Genomic DNA, 27226 nt, shown 5'->3' on the forward strand with positions numbered 1-27226 from the left:
GGCTCGTGGGGGTCGTGGGGGTCTGGGCCACTGACCGTTAAGTAATGGGCTCTGCTGAGGGCTCCCTGCTGACTGCGGAGAGGGAATCTGGCCAGGGATGCAGGCAGGTGAGCCAGCGAGTGGGCAGGGCTGGTGAGGCCTGCGGCTGCTCCGGCTGCTCAGTTAGGACACATGGGCAAGTGGGGCAGGGCTCCTGCCGGGGCGCCCCTGGAGACCCAGAGCAGGCTGGGCACCCTCGTTACTGGAGACCTTGGGACAGCCAGGCTGGGGCCCCTAGCCCTTTGCTGGGCCACCTGGGATTCAGGAACCCACAGAGCATTTGCTGAGCGTGCCAGGCACTGGAGACTTGGAGATGAGTGAGGCACTGATCTTGTCCTCAGGGGCCTTGTAGTCCCGGGGCAGGTGGCTGGTGGGGCAGCAGAGGAGAGCAAAGCGTAAGAGCGCTGTGACAGAGACAAATTGGGGGCGTCATGGGCACCCGAAGCAGGGACAGGTCAGTTTAGCCTGTGGGGGGTGGCAAGGGTGGCCAGGAAGGACACCAGGTCGCTCTTGAGCTGTGTCTACCAGATGGCCAAGGGCTCCCCAGGGGTACGGGTGGCGGGGCAGCCCGGTGGAGTGGGACCTGATGCAGCTGGGGAATGTGGGAAAGGACTACTCCAGCCTAGTGGGGAATACGAGCAGCCTCCACAGCCGAGGCGGGGTGAGGTATGTGAGCAGAGATGGGCTGGGGTTCAGAGGGTCTGCGGATGCCATGCCGTGGAGCTTGGACGGACCCTAGAGGCAACGGGAAGCCACGGAAAGGGTTAAAGCAGGGATGTGATGAGGTTGGTTTGCATTTTCAGGCAACTTCCAGACATGGTGAGTTTTCCAAGCATATCCCGTCCAGGCAAGCCTGCTAGCTCCTGAAAATGAACCTGAACCATGGATGTCAAAGCACTTCTGACCCCACTGTCTCCTCCTCGATAGGGTCTGTCCCTTGGCCTATGGCTCCAAATCTCCTCTAGTTCTCTTCCCCCCTTCTCTGACTTTCCCTTTGCATTCTCTTTCTTAGGGTCCTTCCTCTCAGCACCCCTCAAACACTGGAGTGCTGAGTCCCAGCCTGGGTCCCCTGCTTGGCTATGCAGATTTTCTTCTGGGGAGAGCTCATCCACTCTCGTTTACTAGACTATTATCTTCACACCGATGAAGCCCATATCGTGTTCCTTTAGTTTCAGATGCTTATGTTCAAATGCCTGTTTGACACACGTGCCCTGGGATGGTTTACAAACATTTCAAACTCGACTTGTGCCAAACACATCTCCCGGCCTGCCTGCTAACTGTCCCCCTCTGTCCCCACCACAGGTAAGGGCACCACCCTCTTTCATATCCACGATTATAATCAATTCCTAATTGGTCCCCCAGACTAGTCTCCCTGCAGATAAATTCCCCCTCACACGATAGTTAAGATGACGATCCTAAAATGCAGATCTTACGGTGCCTGTCAGTGGCCTCCTGGCACTGGCAGGTGCGCACTTCTTAGGCTGGCACACCTTGCACCTGGCCCCTCTCATGCCCCTGCCTGCCGCATTGGCCCACGCCGTGTGTGTCTGCTCAGGCTGGCAGGAAGCCCCTTTTACCTCCCTTTCCTTGGCTAACTCACCCTTCAGCTGCGCCCAGTGGGTATCTCCCCAGGTCAGGAGAAATGCCCCGTATGTTCTCATAGAAACAACCTTCCCTCTTTTTCTTATGTGTATCTACACATCTACCAAGCAATTTTTTAAATCTCCATTTTTGTGTTTGCCTCACTGCGCTGGAAGGCCTGGAAGGCAAGGGGTTTGCATATCTTTATATACAACTATATACCTGTATCTCTGTGACACCTTAGCCCAGCTCCTGGCTCGTGGCAGGCACCAATAAATGGGCACCCACTCTTGCCTGACCCTCCTCCCCGGCCTCCTTGGCTGGGCCGCAGGGAGCTCCAGCCCAGGCCTCCTCTTTCCCTGTCAGTGTTTATGCTCCCCGGGGGTCTCGCCTCTGCTCCACCCTCCCCTCTCTGGCCCTTTGCCCCGCCTCTGCTCCCTCAGGCTCCTCCTCCTTTCCTTCCCTTTTCTGTCTTCTCTTCTATTTTAAGCAGCTCTTGCTACCTTCTCCTATCTTCTCAGATGCTTCTCCCCCACTCTCCTCCCCTGCGGGGCCACTTGGGGCAGTTCCAGCCTACTCCTGGCCCAGGTGTGTGCAACAGGACTTCGGATAATCACCTTCACAATGGGGCCTAATGACTGCAAAGCATTTTCATCTCAACCCACGAGATTCCAGATTTACAGCAACTAAGGCCTCGTGGTGGCAGCTGGCCGCACAGCCCCGCAGGCCCTCTTGGGGTACCTTTAGGAAGCTTTACCTTCACAGCCGGCTTGCGAACAGGCTTTTCTCTCAGACACCTGTGAGCATGAGAACGCAGCTTCGCTCTCAGACTCCCGGCACTCCTTCCCTGCAGCAAGGACCCCATTCACACCCAGCAAGGCCTTTAACTGGCTATAAGCTGGTCTTCTACCAAGTGAGGGTCTTGGGGTTACACCCACGCATTCAGTCATTCACTTGTAAACTTACTGAGTTCCTGGGAAGGCCACCCACAGAGGATACAGACAAGAGGTCATGGATGAGAACACCTTACTCTAAGATGCAAAGGAACTTGTGAGCTGGAGTGAGGACAAATCTGAAACCGTTTTCATAAAATAGGAAGAGGTGGAGGTTTGTACCCGGTGCCGTGGGATCACAGACCTGAGCTTCCCTGGGTAGGAGGAGGTTTTAGAGAGGCGACCTTTGAGGAATGACCGTGAATTGAGGAGGCAGACAAGGGACTGTGAAGTGGAAGCTGGGAAGGGCAGAGTGCAGAGTTTAGGGAAAGGCAGGTAGGTGAAGCAGCCGGGGTACAGTGGGATACCCAGGAAGGGGGTGAATAAGACCAGGAGGGGCAGAGGTTCATGAGGAAGGGCCTTGTCAACTATGCTGAGGAATTTGCCATTTTCCCCCTTAGGCGGTGAGCAGCCTTTGAAGAGTTGAAGTAAGGGGGGTCATGGGGAGCCTTGTACTTGAGGAAGAGCACAGGAGGCCGATGTGGGGGTGGAGCAGAGAAGGCTGCTGCTGCTCCTGGGGGCGATTTAGCAAAAGGCTCTTCCTCCAGGCAGCATCCATCCTGAAGGATGTACTGCTCGGCTAGCAGAGTGTGCCTGGATTTCAGCCCTGTTTTGCCTGCTCCATGGGGAACCCTTGTGCAGTGCACAGGTGGTGTGACCGTTCTCAGGAGCCCGGACTCCAGGAGCCTGGCACTCTCCCCGACCCTCAGGAGCTCACAGTATTACCTCTGCTTTGCTTTCTTCCGACGCTGACCCTCTCCTCTCCTGGCCAGAGATATTGCCTCTTTGCAGTCGCTCATCTCTGAGAAAACAAGGCTGCTTTCTTAGCTGGTTCTCAAGGGACGTGGTCCTTCATTTCAAGCAGAGGTTGGCCTTCCAGATGGCCTCCACCTCAAGCTAGCTGCACTAGCCCCTCTGATTCTTACACCTAGAAATCTCCCATTGGAATGGTCCTTAGGCATCTGCTCTTCAATCCACTCAAGCCCTCCAGGACTAGCAGTGATCAGTGGGAAGGCTGGGTTGGCTGCACTGGCGAATGCCAGTGTTTGGAAGGAAGGGTTGACCCCCCTGCCCTCGGCCCTTGTTCGGGCCGGCATGTGCTGACAGGGCCTGCTGTATGCAAACCCTGAACCATGGACTTTAGCCTCTTCCTGCCAATAGAACCTCAGAGGCCATAATCCTCCACTCAGAGTTGGAGGCTCCTTTTTATCAGTCCTGCCCACGGGCACCCAGCCTCAGCTTGAATAGCTCCGGCAGTTCCGGAGAGAGCCCACCATTCAACACAGCAGCCTGTGCTTTGGCTGGGCCGCTCTAAAGACCGGGAAGCTCCTTCTTTTACGGCGACATCAGCCTTAGCTCTGGGATTTGGGAGCTATAGAAAGCTACAATGCAGTCAACTTGTTAACCAGTTGCTCTTAATTTTTTTTTAAAGCCAATCTCTGCTGTCTCAGTATCTCAGTTCACTTTTGGAAAGAAGCTGAGGCTAGTGTCCCCTTTCACAGATGGGGATGCTGAGCTGGGTATTTAGATGACCTTCTCAAGGTCACACAGCACCCTGACTCTGCTAGGGAGCTTCTGGGTCCTTCCTTCCCATCCTTTGCCTACGTGGTGCCTCATCCTGCTCCCCAAGACTCATCTGCTGGGCTCGCCTAACTCGTCAGCTCTCCCGGACGGAGCGAGCCTGGGGTGGCAGGCTGCTGTGGGCGTGGGTGTGTTGCCTGGGGCACCCAAACCTCGCAGGCTCCGGGGCTCCGGGAAAGGAGGATGAAGGCATTTTGGGCATGGTGCTCTGTTGAGGGGCAGGCAGGAAGGATGTTTTCCCTGTTGGTGTTTCATTTTCTCTCCTCCCATCAGGTTCAGCTGGGCGATTGGAGCTGCTGGTGTGTGTGGGGGCGGGGCAGTACCAGTCTGTGCGCGTGTGTGTGCGCGTGTGTGCACAGCTGTGTGGGAGGGCATCGTGCGGGAGGCTTCAAGAGGGAACGGCCTCTCTTTGCCCACCAACTTGGGCTCCCACTGAATTGGCCTCAGAAACTTTCCTGGGCTTGACAGCAACAAAACAGAAGCTGCCGGCAGGCAGTGTGGTTTCCTTGGCAACCCCAAAACAGGTGGGGGAGGGGATGGTGGGAACCAGAGAGAAGGGAGTGATTTGGCTCCAACACCAGCTTCAGCCCCCCTCTTTTCCCCTCAAAATAGCTCGGGATAAAATGTTGAGCCGGTCCCAGCATTCTCCTGGGAAGGGGGAGGGAACATGGGCAGCCACGAAGGAACAGCTGAGAGGTGCCGCTCGGGTAGGTGAGCCAGGGCCAGGCTCCAGGACCTGCTTTCTGGGGGAACTGGCGCCCCCTGCTTCTCCTTCCTTACCAGGTGACTTACCCCATCCACTACCATCCACTACCCACTTTCCTCACTTTCTTGTCCTGGAGGCTTCAAGGTCCCCACGCCTCCCAAACGAAGCCAAGGGAGTCCAGAGCCCCAGGCTCCCAGGCTCTGTGCTGAGAGGAGAGGCCTGGGGGAGGCGAGGGGTGGCTGTCCCTCCTGCCCCCACCCCCTGACCCTTGCCTGCTCCGTTCCTAGAAAGCAGGAGGCGGAACCCAGTGGGAGGCGGAAAACAGACTGTTCATTAAGAATAAATGGCGCTTATTAGTAATTAGCAAAAGTGGGTCCCAACTGCAAGGCCCCCTCCCCAGTGAAGGCTGACGCACCTGCCCTAGAACCGGCTCCCCTGGGCGCCAGTAAGACCCACGCACGCCCAGCCATTCTGCACAGCCTGCTAACCCCTCGCCTTGGGCACTAGAATCCCTTCCCTTGACAATCACGGGGCTTCTGAAGACATCCTTGCACATTTTCAAAACCAAACAGCTGCCATACTCCTCCAAGTGAGCTTCAGTGGTGGCCACCTGGCAGGCCCTTGGCACCAAGAAGGGGCCGCCCTCGGGCTCTCGGAGGTCGGCTGTGCTTAGGGAGCCGGGGGGAGGTGGGAGGAGAGCCGAGGGGCTGCAGAGCCCCCGTGCTCATGCTCACAGTCTCCCCTGATCAGTCAGTCTGGGCTCCGGTGGAGGAAGGGGCACTGGGCCGGGAGGGAAGAGGACAGGGTTTGAGTCCGGCACAGGCTCTGACCAGCTGTGGGTTGGGGGAAGACAGCCACGTTCCTGGTGGCCATAGTCCCAATCCAGACATTGCGACGCCCCGTCCTCTGGCGAACACTTGGCTGGGGGTGGGCAGGGACAGCGAAGCAGATTTCCCGTGAAGCACACGGTTGCCGTGACCATGACCCCGTCCTTTCCTGAGTCTGGCCTCTCCCTTCTCCCTCTGCGTCTGCCGGCCGCATCTCCCAGGGTGTGTCTGTCAAGGTCTGCTTGGCCTTCTGCCCCTGGGGAGTCAGCCATTCAAGGACGTGTCCCTCTGCCCCCTCCCCATCCACTGGCCCTTCACCCTCAGCTCCCTCAACAGCACGGCCTAGGCCCCCCTCTCCTGAGCCCAAACCAGGCCTGGGGGCAGAGAGCACAGCTGCCCACCCCCTCCTCCCAGCTCCCCAGGCGGTAGCGGAGCCGGAAGCCCACCCGGGCGGACAGAGAAGACCAAATCTTGAGTTGCAAGCCTCCACAGCTCTGAGGAGAGGCAAGCAGCTCTGAGAATGTGACACATTCAAGAGGCTCCCATAGGTGGCTAGACACTGCTTTCACAGAGGCAAAGTGTCCACCAAGAAGGCCTAGAGTGGGGGGCAGAGGGGACGGCTGCAGAAGGCCCAGGCATGTTCCTACGTGTCAGCACATCATGGAGCGGCCATTACAGAGGCCCCAGCAGTGGGCCCTTCGTCTGCTTTCAGTGTTCTTCCCAAACATCACGTACGCACATTTAAAGGAGAGGATCTTTCCCAGGTATCTTTACAGGGGAGGAACTGGGAACCGTGGATAAAAGAATGCCTCTCCTCATGGGGTGCCATGTTTTGGGGGTTCTCTGAAGTCCCCATTGTGCATTATGGGCTATTGACTTCTACTGGTTTTCACCACCCTTAACCTTGCACCCATAGGGTCCCAGCTTCCTCCAGACCAGAGAGAGCGCTGGTCTCCTGTGGCTGGGGGCCTGCCTGAGAGGAGAAGTGGCTTCTGGTGTAGACGGGTAAGGGATCTGAGGTGGACAGTCTCTGTCTGGCCTTACCTCATATGCTGAGCCTTGGAGGAGTCGGTCTGGGGGAGGAACAAGCAAATTTAGGCCGGGAGACATGAGCAGATGTGTGACATAGAGAGGGGGGCTGTCTCAGCTTGTCCCGAAGCCCCCACTGAGTGGGTGCAGGTGGCCATTCGCGTTGGGCTTGTATGTGCTCAGGATGAGTATGAGGATGAGGCCGCAGGACCCGGCGGGGGGGGGCTACATAGCAGAACCTCTAATCTCTGAAGATGCTCCACTGAGAGGCGCTGCAGACATTGAAGTCTGAGCTGTGAAGCAGGTGATGCTCCCGGAGACGGTGGAGCTCTCTGGGGGCACCTCTGGAAGCGTTCTGCACCACTCCCTTGCCTTCATTTCCTGGGATTGACAAAACAGCTCACCACAAACAGGGAGCTTAAAAACAGACATTTATTCTCTCACGGTTCTGGAGGGCTGAAGTTCAGACATCAAGGTGTTGGCAGAGTTGGTTCCTTCTGGAAGCTCCTCTCTTCTGGGTTCTGGTGGCTGTTGGCATTCCTTGGCTTGTAGACGCATCACTCCAATCCCTGCCTCTGTCCACACATGGCTTCCCTGTATGTCTTCTCCCCTTGTTATATGGACATCAGTCATTGGATGTAGGACCCACCCTAAATCCAGGATGATGTCATCTTGAGATCCTTAATTAATGACACCTGCAGAGACCTTGTTTCCAAATAAGTCATAGTCTGAGGTTCTGGGTGGACATGAATTAGGGGGATGTACTCTTTGACTCCCAACATCTCTTAATTCCATCCTAACCCAAGAGCTTGGTTGGAGGTGAGAAGACCTTTGCAAGTTTGTTCATCGCCTTGTGTTGAGCTGCCAGTCACAAGGTCAGGGTGATCAGAGGACACATCAGAACCTAACCTCTACTGCCCCCACTTCTCCCACCTCCTTGCTATCCTAAGCCTCTAGCAAGCTGCACAACAAAAATTATCGAACCCCGTCCCCATCATGGCAGAAGCGTTCTTCCTTCATCCCCAAAAGGCGCCGATGTTCAGAATGTTTCCTTGGGAAATGAATCGCATCCTGAGTGCTTCTCTCTGGCTGGACTAGTATCTTTCTCAAGCCTCCCTTAATGCATCTTGCAGCAGCTCAGCCATATTTTCTCTTGCTCCGTCCTTGAGAGTGATATAGAGCGATCTCCTCCCGATCTACCTCTCTGCTAATGCTCAGGCAACATTTATCATCATGTCGTTCCCTGTTGCAGTGCGGGATGTTTTTGCCTGGAGTGGGTAACGTCAGAGGCATTCAGATGAAACAACGCACTGAAATGCACAGATTTTGAATTTTCTCTGTGAGCCATCTCAGCTGACTTATTTTGCACCCCTCTCTTCCTCTCCCGCCCCAGGGCTGGCAACAAGCTGAGCTGTGACTCTCACTTCACATCAAAGCCCTTAGCCACCCCCACCCACCCCCTCTCTGCACAATTGCTCTTTAGTGAAAAAGCAAGCCAGGAAGACAAGCTCCAGGTAGCCCCGCCGTTAGTCACCACGATGCCCTAGAATCAGAAATCATTACTCTGATAAATCGTTTTGGAGTTTCCATCACAAATAGTACTGCCGAAGGAGAAGTCAGATTTAGACACAAGGCCTCACTAGGCTCAACTCCCTTCCACATTTTAAGCAAAAAGGGGCCCTGGATTACAGTGTTAGGCTTTCTTCTTGAGCACCCAAGGGTGGCAAGCGTCCCAGGGGAAGGAGAAACTGTAATTTGAGGACTGAGCGGCTCTGCGGCCTTAATCTATAGAATCGCCAAGGTCACAGAACTTGGGAGGTCTGGTGGTTAAGAGCAGATTCTGCCTAAGCAGAGCCCGGGAATGGGTGAAAACAGGATTTGGGAGCAGGACCGGGAGTGAAGAGTGAGGGGCGCCAGCATCGCACCACAGATTGGTGTCTGAGCTGGAATGAGGACCCAGCCCCACTGCTGCAGGTCCCTTCCTGAGCCCAGGGTTTCATCAACACACTACCATTGTTTTGTGGTTTACATATTTTCTAATTTGATCCTCCCAATACCACTGTGAGAAAAGTAGTTACGCCTGCTTTACTGATCGGAGAGGTGACGCTCAGAGAGCTTGGGTCATTTGCCCAAGTTCAGACAATAAGCTGCTGGAGTCTGAATTCAAACTCAGGTTTGTCTCATCTCAAAGTCAGTAAGTATGTAAGCAGTCCAGCCTCGTTTTCTCCTTGTTGAAGGGCTGAGCTGAGAGGTGAGGAGACGGGGTGCTGTGCAGACGATGAGCAGGAGCCCCTGGGGCAGGGCGGTGGGCTGGTTTGTGGATGAAGAGGAGGAGGCTTCCGGTGGCTGGTCCTGGGCACCTGCGTGCAGGGGAGGGACTCCGGCTGAGTCCCCAGAATCCAAAACTGGCAGACGTTGAATGTAGGGTTCGCAAGGAAGTGTGATGTGGTGGCTGACCAGTCAGGGTCCATCTGCCTAAGGAGCTCCCTGCCTGACCTCCCCAAACAGGACAGAAATAACAGCAGTTATTTCTCTTAAATAACTTCATTTTTGCCCCTTGGATGCACAGAACTAATCATATTCCTTACGCCACTTGTCTATGCAAGGCCTCTGTTTCATTTATTGTATTTTGTTATTCTCCACCCTCCTGTTAGCTCAGTCACCATAGACGCTTTAGTGTGTTCTTCCGGTCTGCCTTTCAAATGCTGACTGACATCTATGTGTGTTCTTGAAAAAAGATTCATGGTATTATTTCATATGTGTGTTGTTAATTTACAGAGTTGGTTTCATGTACCAAATCTCAGTTTCTTTGTTCACTCAATGGCAGTTATTTAAGGCCTGTGCCATCATGTATACTCATGATAGACAGCATAGTGTTGCATGCATCCTGTGCATGCACATGTACCGCACTGACCATCCACTGCTAGGCTGCTTCCCAGGCACTAGAAACCCGGCTGTCATGAGCATCTTGCACATGTCTCCCTACTGGCCCGTGGGATGCTTCTCTGCAATGGGGATGCGAGGCCATGGGATGTATAGATACGTCCCCCATCCTCTTCACCTCTCCTGGCATTTACTCCCTGGAAGCCACGTTCATTACTGTGTTCTGGTTTTTAACTGCTAGTTATATCTTCCCTTGTACAAATCTTATCTCTTTTGCTGATCGTATGCTCCAGGTCGGAGACCATGTTTCACTCATTTTCATATTCTTCACAGGTCTTAATATATTCTGATACATAGTCGGTGCTTGATAAGACATTTTTTGATAGGCTGAATTAACATCTCCTTTCCCGTAGGATGTTAATTTCTTGAGAACAAGATTAATTGCACTTCATTCATCTGAACTGAGTTCAGAATCTGACCCTCTGTAAACTATTCATCCTCCATGTCACTGTGGGCCTTCCTCAATGTCACTGAGGTGTGATGCATGACTTTGCTGGACCTGGAAGGATAGTTCAAATGAACTGCACGGGGAGTTCGGAGAGCTGGTTGCCTCATGATGAGTCTTCTGACCTTGGACACGGTGAACTCCCTCTGAGCCTTAGTTCCCCTGTACGTGCACTGGAGGGGCGCGGTGGCTTCGTACCCCTGGCTGGCAGTCAGAAAAACGACGAGCTGTGTGATGGAGCCTGTTAGCCCTCCGTCTCCCACTGAGCAGCTGCTGGAGGAGAAGATGGAGGGAGGGGGCGACGGGGCAGCACGCAGCTGGGGAGGCGCCATTCTGCCTCGTTCACCTCCCTCCTCAATCCCCCCATCATGCCGCGGCTTTGCCTACTTCTACAACAGTCAACACTGAAGATTCAGGGCCCCACGGAAGGATCAGGCTCTCTGGGGAAAGATCCAGAATATGGATCAGCAGAGAAAGAAGAGAAGAGCAGAAGGAGGGTGACGTGTGCAGTAGCCGTTGGAACAGCTGGAGTTCAAGGGCTGCTTCCCTTGTGGGCAACCAGATGGGACGCCAGAAGACACAGGGCAAGCCTGTGGCCCGTTATCACCTCCGAAATGCTGGCACCAAGACTGATCCAGGGGATCCTGCCCTGGTCCCCCTGGAGATACTTGTTCACAGGGGGTTAAGGCGGTGGAGGAGGCATCGAAGTGGGTTCAGATGCAAGTGCAGAATGGATGGGCTGTCAGTCAGGATGCCAGAAATCACCCCTGGAAAGAGTTTTGGAAGCAAAACGTTCCATAGCAGAAAAGGTCAGCAGCTGAGGGAGGCCGGAGGGAGGCGGGGGCGGACAGCACGCCTGTGCTGGGGTCTGCGGCAACCCGCGGGGGCTCACCAGAGAGATGCTGGGATCTCGGTGGTGACGGGCCAGATAGGACGGCAGGTGACCAGGGTTGAAGACAGATCTGATCAGGGCCCCCGGAGACCAAGGAGGAAGCCCCCAGCCTCCTTAAAGGCCAGGCCTGCAACGGCGCAGCGTCACTTCTGCTGTATTCTATTGGTCAACACAGTCACAGGCCGGCCAGGGGCAGGGGCGGCGCAGCAGATCCCCCCTCTTCATGGGTGGGGTGTCAAGGACCAAAATCTCCGTCTCCCAACAGCGCTCTGACCAGTTCTCCCCCTCATCCCTTCCCCTTCCCACGGCCGTGACCTGCTTCTCTCCTGCCTCGGCTCCAAGGCCTCCCTCTGGTCTCTGCCTGGGAGGGTTCCCTCCAGCACAGGCCATGGCCCCCCGGGCCCACCCTCCCTGCCCCTCAGTCCTCTGCTCCCCAGGCCCTTTAGACCTTCTTCTGCGGTGACCTTCACCCTGGATAATCCTCCCCCTTCGTTCTCCACACATGAAATTTAACTTTTCCTGTGACAGAAGCAGGTCTTTACCGGCACTCTGCAGTGGCAGCCACTGCTTCTCGCGCGAGGAGGGATCTCAGCTTCCGCCTGCCTTCCTGTGACAGCTTCCAGATGCTGCTCAAAACAGTACCTAATTGAAACTATTGGATTAAAGTCTCTCAGTCCAAGTGGAGGCTGAGGACAGAGATACAATTAATCAGTCAATGAACACTTATTGACTGGAGTCCAATGGGGAGCCAACCACAGAACAGATTATTAGTTTATGGTGTACTACCAGCAAATACCAGCCTGCCCCGGATGGTGGGCTCCCTGGGGTCAGGGGTCAAGTCTTAGTCATCTGTATCTTTGAAGCCTGGAATAAATGGGAAGTGAATGAGTGAATGAATGAATCGTTGCATACTTATCATGGATATAAAATTACTTCTAGAAAGCCAACTTTTCTTGGATTAACTGGAGTTTACATGAGTCATGTAGAAGTCTCTGGAAGGCACTGGGGATCAAGAATGAAGGTCTCTTTTAAAAATCTTTGCCATCTGGCCATTTGCTTATCCTGGCCTCTTCCCATCCTGGCCGATGATGCTCACAACTCCAGGACTTGCTAGATGACCTCAGCATCTGACTCATCGCCCTCTTCCACGCCATGCATACCCTGCTATCCATCTCAGTAATCCAATATCTACATAGAGCTGTTTTCTTTTCCAGCCCCTGATCTGATGATTCCTGACCCGGGCCCATGTTTCTGTGGCTGTGGCTAGCTCAGCGTGCCAGCCTCACCTTTCAAGACGACCTTTTTACTGTCGAAATAGATGCCTCTCACCCCAATACGACTGTTCACGTTAAATGGGCTCCAGCTCCCATTTGGCGGATAAACCAACACCCCACCCACACCCCACAGGTCTGCTCACACCAGCTCCTCATAAGATGCGCTGATTCCCTCAACCAGATGTGAGCCCTTCTTTCCTGAAGATGCAGAGACTCTCAGGTGTCCTGTTACGGTTACAAATCCCATTGGCTGGGGGGTAATGGCTTCAACAACAAGCATTTGTTTCTCACAGGTCTGGAGGCTGGGAAGTTCAACACCAAGGTGTCCACAGATTTGGTGTTTGGCACGAGCCTGCTTCCTGTTTCACAGACGGGCTTTCTCGCGTGTCCTCATACGGCAGAAGGGGGACTGAGGGAGCTCTCTGGGGTCTCTTTTCTAAAGGCACTAATCCCATTCATGAGGGCTCCACCATTAAGACCTAAGACCCTGCCTCCTAATAGCATCACCTGGGGCTTCATTATTCCAACATATGAGTTTGGGGGGGCACACGTTCAGTCCATAGTGCCTGCCTTCCAGGACTGCTGTGTGACTCATCTTCTCTGCTTTGATGTCAGTCCTCACGGGAAGGAGGCTGGCCCCCCTCATCCTGTCACACCCCTTCATAACGGCACCTCGCCCAGAACAGTGCACATATGTTAGTCTGTCCTCACAGCATCCCATCTTGTAAGGACTCTGCCTTCTTCTACTTCTATATGATCCAAGCGAGGCTGTTGGTCATGGTGCCTCCTAACATTGGGAAGATGACGCAGGCTGGCCAATGACAATGCTCCGTCCCCAGCCTCAGAAATGACACATGGCTTGAACAGACCCAAAGTCTACTCTGGGATTTGCTACATGTATACACGGAGAAAGGTCTTTCTCTGAGACCAGAAGTTGTGGGGATGAGGCAAATTGGGGTTTCTGTGGCCATCTCTCTGGGTCACATGGAGGAAGCTATCTGAGACAGGAAAGTACAGGGCCAATCTCAAAAGACGCAGAGACACAAGCAATAATAGCTGGCATGGTGGGAGCAGACTTTATGCCAGACCCTTTTCCAAGCACGATGTGTGGCTTCCTTTCACCAGGACCTCTGAGGCAGTACTATTGTTATCTCCATTTTACAGGTGAGGAAACATGGGCACAGAGAAGTCAAGCAACTTGTTTAATGTCACCCAGCCAGTTAAGTGGAGCCAGGACCTGAACCCAGCCCGTGGAGTCCCCAAACCCTCATGCTCTGCTGCCTTACACGTGAGCCGAGATGAGCATGAATGGGAGAGAGGTGGGTTCACTCACTTACGAGCGGGAGCACATGCGAGCTGACGGCGTCATTTGAGCCCCTGGACCTGGCTGTGCCCGGGGCCAGCTGACGCATGTGCTTTTTAGGCAAACAAGCCAGCACATTCCCTTTTTGCTTAAAATAGTTTGTGTATCAGTCACTTGCAACCTCTGGCTTCATTGAGGAACAACGTGTCTACTGGGTTTGCATCCTGGCGCTACCCCCTATGTGCCACCTAACCTTGGGCAAATTGCCCGACCTCTCAGGGCGCTGGAGGTAAGTGACCCTGTCCCCCAGGGCTGCGGGGACTGTGACTAGAGATGAAATTACATGTAAATGCACTCAACACTCGGCCAACACACTTTAAGTCCTCAAATAATTGTTTAGAGCTTGTCTTTGCCCCTTTCCCTTACGAGAAGTAGCAGTTCAACGAGCATTGGATTGAATTAAATCCTCAAGCGGCCGTAGGATGCTGCCTGAGCGTGAAAGCAGCTGGAGTCACAGAGCCTCCAACAGGGGAAGGTCCTGAGCCTGAAGGGCCGCCGAACAGCTCTATTTGGCTATTAAAAAATGGTACAAAATCTTGCCCTTCCCCCACCTCCCTGACGGCATGGTCCTCCTGGCTTCCAAATCTCTGCCACTGTGAGAACAAGGAGAACAATGTCTGCCTGAAGTAACCTCAGGGGGGCCTTGGACCCCTTTTCCTCCTCCTCAGCTTCCCTCCATATCTACCCCCTCACCAGCTCCTGTTGACCAACCTTCTAGATCTTTCTCAGACCTGCTCTCTCCTCCTCACGCTGCTGACAGTGCCCGGGCTCAGACGGTCATCACCTTTCTGGACTTCGGCCTCCACCTCCTCACTGACCTCCCTCCCTCCAGCCTGCCAGCCCCAAGGGGCCGCCAGGAACACCCACGTCCCATATGACCAAACCACTCTTCTCTTTAGAACCACCGCCGCCCACAGACAAACCCTCAGACCCGCGAGGCCCGCCTCAGCCCAGCCTCGGCCCGACTCTCCAGCCCTGGCACCTGCCCGGCTGTGTGCTGCCTCCACGGCATCCTCACACTGTCCCCTCTGCAGGGACAGCCTGTGCCGCCGGCCTCCTGCAGCCCCTCTGCCAACGCTTACTCATCCTTGAAGACTGCTCAGTTTTTTTGTTTTTTGTTTGCCTCTGGAAACTTCCCCGAACAACCACCCCACTCCCCTGGGCCAAGTGCTTCTGCGCTGTTCCCACAGTGCTTATACATAATTCTGTCTCCTTAAGTGTCATTGTATTGTGATATGAGCACTTTTTGCATCTGTTTTGAGAACTCTGATTCACATTTGTCCTCCTCCCTGACCTCCTGGAGCCCTGATGGGGCCAGGGCTCCTCTTAATGGCAAACACAGCAGCCCTGGGTTCCACTGCTGCAGGAGGGGGCAGCTCCTCACCTTCGGAAGTGGGGCAGGGGTGCTCTCTCCACCAGCGGTGGGAAAAGGGAAAAGGATTTTCTCTGGGAGCCCTTGTGGTTGTAGGACTGTTTGTGTAATTGTGCAATTCCCCAAACAGCTTTGCATGCATGATGCATGAATTAGGTAACCTTTGGCTACCTTAAAATAGCCCCCATCTCAGTTTCAAAAATGGTAAAGTTATTTCATTACATCTAAATATAGGCAAAGAGCCCCGGTACTGATGCATAACTTAAGCAAATACATGCAAATCCCTTGCAGACTGGGGGGACACGGTGACACCCGTCACACAGTTACATCTGGGATTGGGGGGGGGCACGTGTTCCTTCCCCCTTCTGTTGCTGACCCTGAGCAATCTCCTAACCTTGTGGAGTCTTAGGATTCTCCTTGGCCCAGGGGGCTGGTGATCCCATCAGCCTGCCTCGTGGGGTGCTTGGGGGGATCAGCTGGAAAGGTGGCCAGGAGGGCCATGTACACGGAGACACAGCCCTGCGGCAGGCAGGCAGGAAAGGCTGGGCGGGCCCGCTGGGGGAGGCTGCACCTCCCGCTGCTCTGCTGGGATTCCTGGAGTCTGATTCCTTGGTAATTCTCATTTTTTCCCCCTCTCAAATCTGTTTCCCATTAAAAAGAAATGCGTTCTTCTCTCTGCCTTTCTCCCTGAGCTGAGCCATGCCTGGCCCAGCTCTCAGAACCAGGCTGCATCTGCTCTTGCTGAAGGCGTCCTCTAATTTGAACCAAAGGAGGCAGGAGGCAGCCAGGCTGGGTGGCCACCCCATGCTGCCTACACCCCCTTACCCTCACTCCCGCCTGCCTTTCTCCATGATGGAAAATTTGGCCTCTGACTGCCCTTGTGACTGGAAAAAGCAGGGTCAGCTCATCAGAGCGGAACAGGGGTTGTCAGCTTTCCTCTTCCAGAGGGTTATTAAGGAGGGGTGGCTAGGGAAGGGAGGTCGCCCGGGCTGGCCCCAGCCGGCCCCAGCCAGAAAGGTGGGGGTGTGTTGCAGCCGGGAAGGCGTGCCAGGGGCAGGGAGAATTTTATCAGAAGCTGGCGAGATTGGGAAGGTGGGGGTGGACGGGATGTGGGCTGGTGGAATGGGCACTGTCCGAGCAGGGCCGGGCCTGGAGGGAAGGCCAGAGACCAGAGGGAAGTGACCGGCTTGGTCAGGCCAGTCATCTTGGGGACGGTGCTGGAGCCGAGCCTGCTGGTCCCTCCGCCTGGCTCTGCCGCCCCTGGGTTGAGGAAGGAAGAGGAAGGAAGCGTGTGTACAGCTGTGAGGAGGAGGCTCTGTGTGGGCGAGGAGGCCCGGGGGGCCAGCTGCTGGCTAGCCCAGTTTTCCTGTTGCAGGAGACTGCCTCCTTCTAGGGGGGGTGGTGACACCAGAGGGAAATCTGCGTTGCCACCTGGAATTCCCGGATTCTCCAGCAGTATGGGGCACTGGGTATGGACTGGAAGGGACCACATAAGGTGGGAATAGAGAGAAGGAGACGGGATAGGAGTCGCCTGAATTGGGGGACCCCAGAGGGAGGGCCTGGAGGAAGGGGGCATATGTCAAAGCCCAGTGGTCAAAGGCTGAGGCAGGAAGAGCACGGTGGCGGTGGTGGGGTAATAACTTTCCCCACCGGCAGCACAGTGTTCTGTCCCCATTCAACTGCCCCAGGCTCTTCCCCTGCACCTCCACCTTTTCTGTGTTCTCTCTGAGATCTGAGAGTTTGGGGGAACTGACTCTGGGAAGTTCCGATTCTGCAGGGAAAAGGCAGAAACAGCAACACAGTAGGGACTAATCCCAGCCCCTAGTCGTCCATTCCCCCGCCTTCTTGCTTTCTGATAAAGCTCAGCATTTCAGGGAGGTGCCTGGCTGCCCAGCCCAAGATCATATCTTCCAGCCTCCCTGGCCTCTAGCTGAAGCCTTGTGATGAAGTTGAAGCCAGTGGGATGTGAGTGGGAGAGACTTACCCCAAAGGGAAAGTCGTATGTTCCACTTCCCTCGTCCCATCCTCTCTGATCGAATGTGGATGTGAAGGCCGGAGCTGGAGCAGCCATCTTAGACCTCAGGATGGAAGCCACATGCTGAGGATGGCAGTGACAAGTAAGGATGAGTCAGGGTGTCCTGCACCGTCAAACTGCCACATTTAGTCCTGGACTGCTTATCCGAGGACCATTACTGAGAGAGAAATGCACCTGTCTCTTGGTGAAACCACTAGTATTATAGCCTTTGTTACAGCAGCTGAATCTGTATCTTAACTGTGCAAATACCACAACCAATAGTTACTAGAATCTTACTGTGTCCATCACTGTTCTGAGTGTTTATATGTAGCATTTAATTTGGTCTGCAGCTGATGTGCTGGTGAGCAGCGCGCGGTCCCGGCTCTCTGAATGCCCCAGACCCGTCTCCTCTCTTCTCACTCCCCTCAGTCCAGGAAAGCTCAGGTTGCTGGGGACAAGTCTAGGTCCCTGTCCTCAAGACCCTCATTGTCTCTGCCGCATACCAGGCAGGAGATGATGCGCACATGCGGGCCCCACACCTATGAACCAACTCAAATTAGGACATAGCCCTTCCCACTCCCATTTCACAGGGAAGCAAAGCTGCTCAGTCCTTCCGGCGGAGCAGGAGAGACAGTGGCTTTCCGCGGACGCTGGGAGCAGGCTGTAGTGGGCTGGGTACCAGTTCTACCCCCACTTCCCCCACTCAGGAATGCCAGCAGCAAGGCCAGGAAGTCAGAATGACTACTGAGGACAGAGTCTGGAATTTGCTGTCAATTTTTTTAAAGGTGGATTCCTCCAGAAGTGTTTTGAGCGTTATTAGTAACAAATCTCTTTCTTCACCTTCACACCTGACTGGTGGGTCTGGTTGCCCTGACCCTGCTGTGGACAGCCACCAGCCTGAGGGACTGCTGAGCGGCTGGTCACGCCTGCAGCTGGCCAGCTTTCCCTCCATGGCCTGCGGCTCCATGGGGCAAGGACGCCAGAGGGCCAGCTGTTCAGTCCTGAAGAGCACACAGGTGTCATCAGAACGGGCACCTGCTGGGGTCGCTTCCCTGAGTATCCCTTCTGCCTTCTTCTGCTCACAGCATCCCAGTTTCCCTCCAGGGAAGCACCCACTGCTTACTCTGGGGGATCAATATCTGCCTTGTCCAAAGATCAGGCATGTGACCCCAACCCAGCTAGAGTGTCTCTCCTGGGAACCCAGTGTTGTGTCCCAGGCAACAAAATGGGTGGCAGTTAGGACTGAGTTGTCTTGACCCATGAGCTCTTACTACTCTGCTCATGGGTTGAACAGGGTCTACACGATTCATTCATCAGAGCAAATTCAAGGTCACCCTCCAATGCTGTCACTCACTCTTGCACTGCAAGGTGCATTCTTGAGGAGGTGAGGGCAGAACTGCACTAGGGCCAGCAGGTGGGACATGGTAGGTAAGCTGAGCTGCAGGCTGGGGGTGGCCCAGGTCCTGTCCTTCCTGGGTGAGGTGACCCAAATCCCCTTTTTGTTCTGGGAGCCCCCCTGCAATCAGAGCGGCCACACTGCACTAGTTCAGGGCCAGCTCTGGAGTTGTCCAAGGAGGTGGCCTGGCTCAGTAGCCTTTCAATACAGTCCCTGTTGTTGCTAAAGTTAGTCCATGTCAGTTCCTGAGCATTACAGCCGAAGGACTGTACCGGGAAATGTCATTCTCCCACCCCTGAGTGGCACTGCTCTCTCCAATCACCCAGCAGCCAGACACGCCACCCTTTTCCTTGAAGTGGCCCAGGAATAGCATTGTCAGATTTGATTATAATAATATAAACAATCCAATTAAAAAATGGACAGACGACCTGAACAGACATTTCTCCAAAGAAGAAATACAGATGGCCAACAGGCACATGAAAAAGATGCTCCACATTGCTAATCACCAAGGAAATGCAAATCAAAACCAGAGAGATATCACCTCACACCAGTTTGAATGGCCACCATCCAAAAGACAAGAAATCACAAGTGTTGGCGAGGATGTGGAGAAAGGGGGCCCCTCCTGCACTGCTGCTGGGAATGTAATTGGTGCAGCCACTGTGGAAAGCAGTATGGAGCTTCCTCAAAAATCTAAAAATAGAAATACCATACAACACAGTAATTCCACTTCTAGGAATTTACACAAAGAAAACAAAATCCTGATTCGAAAAGATACATGCACCCCTATGTTTATTGCCACATTATTTACAATAGCCAAGTTATAGAAGCAATCTAAGTGTCCACCAATAGATGAATGGATAAAAAGATGTGGTACATACACACAATGGAATACTATTCAGCCATAAGAAGAAAACAAATCCTACCATTTGCAACAACACGGATGGAGCTAGAGGGTATTATGCTCAGTGAAATAAGTCAGGCAGAGAAAGACAAATACCAAATGATTTCACTTATTTGTAGAATATAAAAGCAAAACAAAACAAAATGAACAAAATAGCAGTAGACTTACAGACACTGAGAAGTGACTGGTGGTTACCATGGGGGAGGTGCCAGGGTAGGTGGGGGGAGAAGGGGAGGGGAATAAAGGGGCACAGAAATTCTCAGTCACAATATGGATAGTAGTACAGCATGGAGAACATAGCTGATGATTCTGTAACATCTTCCTATATTGACAGGTAGTAACTGAACTAGTGGGGGTGAAAATTTAATAATATGTGTAATTATTGAACCACTGGGTTGTATACTTGAAACTAAGATTGTATATCACTGATACTTCAAAAAAAATAACAAATAGGCAAACAAGTAACTAAACAAATGATGCAGGACAGCCAGTTAAGTTCAGATGAACATAAATGAATACTTTTTCCGTATAAATATGCCCCATGTGATGTTTGCATACCCTACATTGTACCTGGCAACCCTACCCAGGGAAGAAAATGATGTCGCATTTTGGGGTTAATCTGGAGGCACTTGCCCTCATTTATTCTGCTGTCCTTGCGCCAACATGTAAATGGCTTTCTTTAGGAGTGGGCATATTATTTACCCAGCGATTGACCTAAGAGCGGGCATTTGATACAAAATGGACCAATCAGAGTGACTCTGCAGGATTTTTCAAGCAGGAAGAAAGAATTAAGGGCTCCGAGTATTGGAGTTCACCAAACAACTAAGATCAAGGTCTGATGTCAACTTGACTTCCTCCTTAGGGACAGGACTGGTCTTTTTGAGAAAACGAGTTGGATGCGCAGGCAGAGGCAGAGAGAGGGACGCAGTTCTGGCAGCCTTCAAATCCCAGGTTCCACTTGTTCCTGAGGCCTCCCTGCCTTTGCCCATGTTTTGATTTTTGATGTTTTCTTAGATTCCACAAACTACTAAATTCTTTTCTCGCCCAAGAGTGGAAACCAAATTAATACAAGTTGCAACCCTTATTTCAGGGTGTTATCTTCCCAAGATGTGAGTGGGAGCTGCTTCTTACTCATCTGAGCCTCCCCTGCACCTAACCCAGCACCTGGCCTAGAGAAGGAGCTCGTTCTTGTCTTAAATAAATGAATAAATGTTGCCATGGACTTGGAGATCAGCAGCATAACGCACATTCAATGGTTTTCATTTGTTGAGAGAAAGTGACGGTCGTCAGGTCCCTGCCCAGGACACCTCCTAATAGCGAGGAAGCACAGGGAAGGGTCCCTGCAAGGCATGGCCCAGGTGGCGCCCCCAGTAAGTCGCGTGGAGCTCCAGGGCTCAGGAGTCCTCCGTGCGGTTACTGCCAGTCCTGCGTGGGCTCCAGCCCCTCCAGCCCCCTGTCCCAGCTCAGTACTCTCTGAAGCCTGGCCTTTAGTTGCCAGAGGGTCAAAGCTCTCAGGTTACAGCAGAGTCGGAGCACCTCTCCGTAATGCTTTCAGGAGAGAGGAGCCCACTTTCTGCTCAACGCCATGCTGCCTGCAAGGAGCGATGGGCCAGCGCCTCGTTCTCCCTAGAGAGCTGAGGCTCCGTCTCCCAGACTGCGGGAAGGCAGCTCTCTCTCCCGGCCAGTGGAACAATGAGCTTCTGCCTCCTGCCCCCGCCTGCACTGCACTCGAGGAATGCCATCACCCCTAAATTATTTGTGTCAAACATTTGAGTCGAAGGAGAATTTCAGAGCTGGGAGAATTTGTTTGTATTTTCACAAATTTATAATGCTCTTTTTATGAGGCCAATTTGCCTATACAAAAGGGTGGCCTAACGTTCAATTACGGAGAGAGGATGCACAGAAAGCAAACTAAGGCTTTGCAACATCAAAGTGAATATTATCTTTGGCAAAATGTAAAGAGAGGCACACAAAAAAAGGCTGATTAGGAGGTTCTGTTAATAACCGGCTTGTCAGCTGATCCCCCAAGGTCCCTTTCAGCTCTGAAGACTTAGATTCTTTCCTGTATTGGTTCTATTCTCTCTGCTTCTGTGCTCTTAGCACATTCCCTTACCCACTGTCTTTGTTTCTTCTCTGCTCATCACATTGGCCTGCTGATTTTTGTAACAATGGCAAGGAAAGATTCTCTCCAGTGGAGATGTTGCTGGCACAATGAGTAGACACAACAGTGGAGATTTGCAGGATTCCCCACAGCTATCTTATCTCCCTTAGGGACTTCCACGTTGTACATTTTCTTGTCTTCATTCCTCAGGATAACCTGATCATTTACTGACCTATTGACCTACAGGTAAAATAGTATATATCATTTCTTTATCATCAGCTATGTGTCAGCTATTATGTTAAGGGCTTCAGCCATATTATTTCATTTAAAATTCTTTACAATCTTGTTGGGAGATATCATTCCCATTTGACAGATGAAGAAACTGAGACCTGGTGAGATTAAGTAATCTGACTGGTGTCACACTGCTGGTAGGTGACTAAGCCGGGGTTGGGGCCAAAACCTTCCTGATTCCAGAACCTTCATGAGTTTGTGAAACTGGCTCCTTTCCTCCATTCTCTTCCCTAAATTCCTTCTGTTGCCCTCTTCCTGTTCCCTCAAGACCTTTCAGGGTCTTTATGTTCCCCAGTGAAGGGGTCTTAACCAGGGTTTGCAGGAGAGTTTCGGGAATTGGTGAAGCCCCTGAACCTTTATGGGGGGATATTTGAGTGTGTGTTTCTGGGAAAAGGTGCCACTGTTTTAGTCACATTCTCAAATGGTTTTGAGACCCTGAGTGTTGACTGAAGCGAGTGGCTTATTCCAAAGACTGTAGCTTCGGGGTCTGGGGTAAAGGTTCCCAGACATTAGGGAGCTTGTCAAAGTGCAAATGCCTCGCTCCGCCCCAGGGACTCTGATTTGGTAGATCTGGGACCAGAGCAGTAATCCACATTTTGACAAGCGCCTCAGTTGATTATGATGCCAGAGATCTGCAGCACACATCTCCCTCCCTTGAATTATTCTCTATGATGATTTACTTTGTAGCCCCCACTCAGCTTCCTGGTGAACCTTAGATCCTGTAGTTACCCCACAGTTTTATGTAGCAATTCCTTTGAAAGGGATCCAGGCATTTTCCACTCCTCCCATGAAAAATTCTTGACCCTGGTCCATGAATGTCAGGGTTGTGCAGCACAGAAATGGGAGATCCAAAGAATCAGGGCAAATCAAAAGGAATTTCAACAAATTCTCCCTAATGGTAGTACTCGAATTGTCAGATACTTTAGGACTGATGCCATCAAGATTCTACCTCCTCAACATTAATCCTTACCTGCCTTCAGCAGAGGGTTTCTGGGACGGCCATCATTGTCTCCTTTCCACTCTTCATTGACAAAACTAGGATGGCCGGAGTTCACAGAGCTGAGCACATCTCTTGGGCATTCATGGGAAGGCTCTCAGAAGGCCCGTGATTCTCTTCCCAGATGCTTCCTAAAGGAGCCTTCACCTCGGTCAGTTTACCAACTCCGCCTTCCAGGTCTTAGAACGTCACGGTGCATGGGTGGGTCTGTCTGTCTGCCCTGTTTGAGCCTGTCCCAGACCCTGTGTCTCCTTCCATGTCCCCAAAAGGAAGCTGGTGGGGTACAAATCTCCACGGCTCTTGCCATTGCATTTGGACCAGGCATGGCTAGAGGGGCCACCTGACATGTGCTGGGTCAATTAAGTGGTTTCTTTCAGGATTTTGAAATGGGGGCCTCAGAGGTCCTAAACTTTTTAGAAATAGGAAGTTATGTGAATTCAGGTCTGAGGCAGCTATATTTGGTTTAATAATTAAAATGGAACACAGACAGTTTCTCGGGGAATGGAACTGGGAGAGAGAGAGAGAGAGGAAGTTGTTAGTTCCCATCTGTTCTGAGGCCCAGGTGTGTTTTCTATTCATGGTTTTATGAAACACCTCTGTAGTCATTCAGTAGATTCCTCCTTTTTGCTACATTGGAGTGAATTATATTGCTTCTAATCAGATGACTTTTTACTCCAGTGCTTCTAAACCTTTTCACTGCAGCTAGAAAACACTAATGCCTGCAAGGCACAGTCTTGGACCAAGGTGCCAGCATACTTGTACTATTCAGGGCACCACATTTGGGAGCATGCTTTTCTAAGACATCAAATAGTATAAGGCAGAGGGTTTGTGAACAGTGGACTGACAGAGAAAACATGGAGTGGGCTCCGGGGTTGAGATGGGAGGGATGTGGGTTCATGCAGAAGTGAAAAGGGGGTATGAATGATCTCTCCTTCCAGGGCAAGTGGCCAGTGGCCTTAGAACTTCCATCCTCATTCTCTTGGGGTTGAGACATGGTCTAGTTCACTGATGTCAAAGCTTTGGGGGACTTTATAGCTGCAAAACACTGGGCTGACTGTGCTGGTTCTTTCTTGCAGCCTCCAGTAAACAGCAAGGGAGGGACAAACTCCAGTCTAGGTGGTCCGCTGAAAGCACATAGGGCAATTATAGAGCTAATCCCTTTGTGGGATGACCTTTCTGCTCTGCCAGCATTGTGAGTTCTGAGCTTCTAGGAGCCATATCAAGAAATTATTAATCACCTTGCCAAATTGCAACAGTTGGATTCTCTGCCATGCCCTTTCTGTGGCTTAAGTTAATGCCTTGATTAGAAAAATGAGGGATCCTAATAGCTGGAAATGTGCATAACTGGGAAATGGGGGTCCTGGCCTCCTCCTGAGAGCTTCCCACTGCATACTCTGTAGATAAATGTCTTGATGCATTACATCACGAAATGCTTTCTTTTACTGGAACAATTACATAGCAAGGTTTGGGTGTCAAACTTAAGAGCAAACATGAGAAAGGAGATCCAATTCATTTTTCCCCTCTGAAGCAGAATACATAGAAACGAAAGGTAGAATTGTGTGTAGTCCAAGTTGTTGCTAAACTACAGAGCCTCTGCAGAAGTGGTCACTTCATACTGATTGCATTGCTGTTTCTAAACAACCTAACAGGCCTTGCACTTAGGAAACAGTCTGACCCAACAGATTTTGTCACTGCTTATAACCAATAGAATTCCTTAGAACAGACAGACAGCTCCCCAGATTCAATGGAAAGAACTTGACTAAAATGACCACAAGCGGGGAGTCTTACTCCACCAACAGCTGCTACATTGTAGAAGCAAAGCCTCAATACATTTGTATACAGTGCAAAATACAATGCCAGACTTTAGAGCTTATCTTAGGGGAAGGATGTGCAAGAATAGCCAAGAAATAGTTAAAAAGAAGAATAATGGCAGATGATCTCAAAACACATGACAAAGCTTCAGGAATTAAAACAGTATGGCATTAGCATATGTATGAATAGATATTGTTAGAATACAGAGTCAAGAAACTATATATAAATGGGAATTTAGTAAGTGATCATAATGGCATTTCAAATAATTGGGGATGAGGTGTTGGGATTCTTACATGTTAATTTGGAAAAAAATTAGATTTACACTTCATACCATATACACAAGTAAGATTCTAGCTGAATTAAAGATATAAATATATGGGGAAAAAACTCAAATTACAAAAGTAGTACAAGAAAATAACAAGAAAAAAATTTTTTTTAAGTAAGCCATAAATACCAGAAACCATAAAAGAAAAGATGATCAGATTTGACAGTATGAAAATGTTAAACTTCTTTTTAAAGAAAGATATCATAAAATCAAAAGTTAAGAGGCAGACTGGGAGAAAATATTTGCAACATGTAGAGCAGAGAGTATATCACTATCCATTATATAAAAAAAGTTCCTGCAAACTAATAAGAAAAGCAATCCAACTACTTAAAAAGGTAATTCATAAAATAATACAGTTTAGAAACTCATCTCACCAGCAAATTAAGACAAGACTGGTTTACTATTTTCTACCTATCACAGTGCCTAAAGTTAAAAAGTAAAATAATATATGATTAACAATTTTGGCAAATGGGCAATCACATATATTATTGGTGGGAGTAGAAATCTAAATCATACCAAGTTTTTGCAAGGCAGTGTATATAGTATCTATTGCATCCTAATTTGATTTCTAGGAATTCATCCTATAGAAATACTTATCCATGCACAGTCAGTAGTAGTAGATGGGTAACAAGGATGTTTCCTTTAGCAGTTTATAAGAATAAAAAAACAAAACAGAACTAGGTCATTCCCTATTTCTGTAACAGTCTTTGAACAGGGTACAACTGATTAAGTTTACCCTCAGCAAATTACAATTTTATCTTTCTGAAATTACACCCAATTTATTTTGATTGGAGTCTAGGGCATTTGCAAACTCTTCAGTCACACTTTTCAGAACACATCTCAGTTTATTCCCACATTCACTGTATATGAGTTTTACTATTTTAATTCTCAGAGGGCAATCTTCTTTCCTAGCACCCATGTATGAACAATTAGAAAACTGGCAAAATGCTGCATGAATTCAATATATCATTAACTCTTTTTTTCCCACTTTCAAGTCAAGAAGACTGTTGCTCTTATGGACTCACTGTCTTACTATTCAGGCAGAGGAATCCTGGGTGGAAGGCATGGAGGTGGGGGGTGCAGAGATGGGAACCAAAATGTAGTGAATTATTAGTAAGTACCTGGCACCATAAAAAACAGTGGGTCACAAATGGGTGATTTTTCTCTACAGGCGACATTTAGTCATGTCTGGGAGCATTTTAGGTTATCACAACTAGGAGGCTACCACTGGCATCTGGTGGGTAGGGACCAGGGATGTTGCTAAACATTGTATAATGCCCAGGACACTGCCCTCAATGAGGAGTTTCTAGCCAGAATGCCAGTCATCCTGAGGCTGACTATTGATATAAGGTGATAGGAAGCACCTTACATGGATCATCTCATTAATATTCCCAACAACCCTGCGCGCTAGGAACAGTAGAAAGTCTCAGTAGACTTGCCTACATACATCAATTCACCAACCCACCTAATTGATATTCTCTGTTTCCTCCGTAAAACACGGTGAGAGATACCCACAGCACACAGAATGCTCCAAGCTCGCCACTGTCTAGAATGTTCGTGTGCTGTGTTTCATCAGCAGAGCTGTGCTTGCCTACTCGCTTTTGTTACCGGACCTTGTAATTTTCCAATGATTGTGATTAGGTAATTTAGTCCCATATTATGTAAGTTAAAATTTCTCAAGCTTGGCACCAAAAAATAATTTAAAATAAATCAATGAAATATGAGTACAAAGATGAAGGGAGTTGTTTCTGTGACAGCTGACAGGGCAGACACTGCCTAGCCCACACAAACCTGTTTCCTCCAATTCCTGGACACACAGCTGGACTACATTTCCCAGACCCCTTTGCATCGGATCGGAGCCATTTCTACTCACCAGTGGGATGTGAGCGAGATGAAATGCGTCACCTCCAGGCCAGGAAGCTGAGAAGTAGGTGCGCCTTCATCACTGTTTCCCCTGCTTCTCACTTGATTCACCCCAAAAGAGCAACTCTGAAGGCACATGTTGAAGATCTCAGAGCCAAAAATGAAGGCACCTGTGTCCCTGAATAATGCTGGGAGAGCTACTCAACAATTTGGAGCAGCTGTTTTGGCTTTTATGTGAATAAGAAATAAACTTCTATTGTTCTTGAACCATATACATTCTTGGGGTTTGACGGTGACAGCCAAGTGTTTCCTTAACACAACTGGATAAAGACTTTGGAAATACTTGGAAAAGTTAGTCTGTCAAAATTTGCCATTAAGGTGGGGGAGACAATGGTAAAATATTGGGAATGAAGTCATAAACATCTAAAAAAATTTTATAGCCATGTTTCTTTTTAAGAGTCTGTCTTGCCAATGGGTTTCAG

General features: G+C 50.9%; 1 long non-coding RNA gene across 1 annotated transcript; it reads left to right on the forward strand.

The window, feature by feature from the left end:
• The first annotated feature begins 4855 nt into the window (after positions 1-4855).
• On the forward strand, positions 4856-15758 carry LOC140844509 (uncharacterized). Its single transcript, XR_012122941.1, has 4 exons — positions 4856-4976; positions 6643-6731; positions 13474-13628; positions 14572-15758. It is a non-coding gene; the product is annotated as an uncharacterized lncRNA (long non-coding RNA).
• The last annotated feature ends 11468 nt before the right edge of the window (positions 15759-27226 follow it).

Source organism: Manis javanica, chromosome 11 (genome assembly GCF_040802235.1).
Source record: "Manis javanica isolate MJ-LG chromosome 11, MJ_LKY, whole genome shotgun sequence".
Taxonomy (NCBI): Eukaryota; Metazoa; Chordata; class Mammalia; order Pholidota; family Manidae; genus Manis; species Manis javanica.